Here is a 3,057-nt window from a genome sequence, read left to right as displayed (position 1 = left end):
GTGTGAGTCTCTTCCTTTCAGTGATGGGTCTGTGTGGCTGGTACGTTTGTGGGAATTGAAATAAAGTTGTGTGTTTCAGTATGCATTTGATGTTTTATTCACTCTGCTAGTTGCAGTGTGGATTTTTAACTTGCTGGGAGCAAGACAGAAGCACTGAAACTCAGAAAGCAATGTCGTAATCCTAGCAGGTTATACTGGGAGTCAGAATTCCCCCTTAGTGTGCAAGTGGAAATAATCAGCAGTGCAGGAGATGTTGGCTGCAAAAACTTCTTTCCATGTTGACACCCCAGCTTCACGCAGTTTTTAAGGTGCGAGTAATGCTTTGATTCTTCTATTAAGGTTGGAGTTCTAGTTGTAGATAGTTCTATAGTAGTTCTAGTGAGCTTGCCCTGTTCTAGCTATCAGACTTTAAAATGCTGTTTAATTATAGACAGTCCAGAGGCACAAAAATACAATGGATCAGGGTGGTGTCAGCGCATGCAGTGGTGTGTGTGACTGCTGGCTGTGTTGTAGGGGGTACTCCTTTGTTATTGCAACCTCTTCCTGGAGCAGGGATGTAGCCTGGCCCAAATATGATGCTTTGTCTCCTGGAATACCTTGAACTGCTAAATCGCACCAACTGAAGTTCAGAGGAGACTGAGCAAAGACATGGTGTCTTTAAATATGCAGAAGGCTGTTCAGAAAAGGGAACAAATTACTCTGTCTACTAGAGATAGAACAAAAATGAGACCTATAAGTCGTAGAAATGGGCTTTATGACAGCTCTTTAATGACAAGGATAATTAAACCCTAAATGGTTCATTAAGCTCACTTGGTCTATGTAGTTATCACTGCACACCTGTAAATCTGACTGGGAAGGGTTCATTCTGCCTGGAAGCGGGATTCTGGAAATACAGCTTCCTTTTTTCATCCCCCCATCAAAGGAACCCGGCTTACCCCCAGGGTACCAGCTGGTTTTGACTAAGGGAACTGGGGAGCAGGATCGCGTCGCTGCAGAAAGCAATGAGGGTTAAAGGTTCCCACAACGTGACCGGGGTCCGATCATCTAGAGCACAAGCTGGTTCAGTGCTTCTTGCTCAGAGCATCACCGGCGGGGTTCCGAGATGAGAATTGGTTCTAGTTACATTTCTCGTGGGGATCAATCACCGTGCCGGCCGCAGCCCAGGGCCGCCGGGAGGTGCAGAGCGCCCCTCGCAGCTGCAGCGCAGCCCGTGCGGCAGGGCCGGGCCTGGCCGCACCTCTCCCGCCCGGCCCGCCATTTTCCGCCGCGGGAGGGCGAGCCCGGGGCCCATGGCAACGCCGGGGCGGCAGCAGCAGCAGCAGCAGCTGGAGGGAGCGCTCCAGGCGGCAGCGGCGAGCTGCCGGCCCCTGAGCTGCGAGGGGCGGCCGTGCCCCGCTCCGGCCGGTGAGACCGCCCCGCCCGCCCCTCCTCCGCCCGCTCCTTCCCCGCCCGCTCCTTCCCCCGTCCCCTCGCCGCGGGCGGCCGTGTGGCACGGGGCGGGACGGGCTCTTCCGAACCCCGGGGCTGTGGCACGGGGCGGGACGGGCTCTCCCGAACCCCGGGGCTGTGGCACGGGACTCCGCCGGGATGCACACGCAGCACTGAGGAGGCTCCATACCCACCAAAAGCGCGGGGAAGGGCGGTGTTTGGCGCCGGCCGGCCGCGCCCTCCCCATGCTCCGGGCCTGGCAGCTCCGCCTCCGCCCGGCGCTGGGACGGGCCGGGCCGGCGGCTCCCGCGGCCCGGGGGCTGCTGCCAAAGCCGAGCTCCGAGAGGTTGGGTTTGTGTCACGGAAACATCGCAACACCTAAATTGTGCCTTTTCCTATTCCGAGCCATATCCTTCTTCACTTAATCTCTTTAACTGGATTTTGGGCAGGTACCGATCTCAAAGTGCTTACTGAATTCTTTCTGCAAAGTTTTCTCCCAGAACATTGAACGAACGTTTTATAACAATTTTTGGTAAAAAAAAAAAAATTGCCCTAGAATTATGGAGCCTGCCCTTCGCTTTGAACATCAGTGTGTCTTCTTACAGAATTGATGTTAACAGCTTTATTCTGAGCTTCAGTGCCAGGCTGCTGCCCTTGTCCTGTGCCCAGAAGCCAGGGCAGCCACCCACCCTTGGCATTGGTCTCCTTGCAGTAGGAGGTATCCAGAGGGAGAGGGGAGACAAAATTCTTTCTGCTGGTGGGCCTTGTTGTTTGCTTTTCCTCTGGGTTAAGGGGAGGAAAAAAATAAAAGTTGCCTTGAACTTGCTGTACTAAAACATTGTGTTAAACACATTAGAAAACTTTGCCGAGCAGTGTAATCAGCCAGGGCTGCCTGTGATGTTGTGTCATTCGGCTGAAGTCTGTAACCCCCGCTTGGTATAATGAGCAATTTCTTCCTTGGGGGAAAATTATGTCTGGTGAAACTGTTCTTCAAAATAACCCAAACAACTCAAACCTCAAAACATGAACTAGATGACCTCTTGAGGCCCCTTCCCGCTGGAATTATTCTGTGTTTCTGTGCTGCTGCTTCTGTTTGTTTGTACAGTGTTTTGCAGGATGAAGTCCTGGTTCTGAAGTTTTCTGGGCTTTGTGCAGGGCAGTGATGCAGCCTGCCAAGCTGGGGAGGTGGAGGTGGGCTGAGACAGAGGCACAGGATCCAGCGGTGTGTTACAGCGTGTGTTACTGTCAGGCTGGAGTGCTGGAGCTTCACTCCCCCCCTCCTCTCTGTGGCAACCCCAAATCTGCCCAAGCTCTACTATCACACTACAGATTACATGAAAATAGGCACTGGTAAACTGCAGAGGATGTTTTTAATTATATCTTGTGCTTTTTTTCAAATACAACAACACGCGCAATATCTCTTATAGTTTTTATTATTTTTTTACCTCAAATTGTGTAGCAGTGTTAACTGCCACTACCATTTCTTCTCCACAGGCAGAGGAACTGAGGCACTAATACCTTGAGACCTTCAGTTTTATGCTTTCTTGCCTTGCTAAACAGTAGCCCAATTCTTCAGGACTTCCAGCAGTGTGAAATGTAATCAGTGTGTTGGTGCATTTTGGTACTGGA

The sequence above is a fragment of the Ammospiza nelsoni genome, chromosome 2 (assembly GCF_027579445.1).
Source record: "Ammospiza nelsoni isolate bAmmNel1 chromosome 2, bAmmNel1.pri, whole genome shotgun sequence".
In the NCBI taxonomy this organism is placed as follows: domain Eukaryota; kingdom Metazoa; phylum Chordata; class Aves; order Passeriformes; family Passerellidae; genus Ammospiza; species Ammospiza nelsoni.
This window is presented reverse-complemented; position numbering follows the sequence as displayed.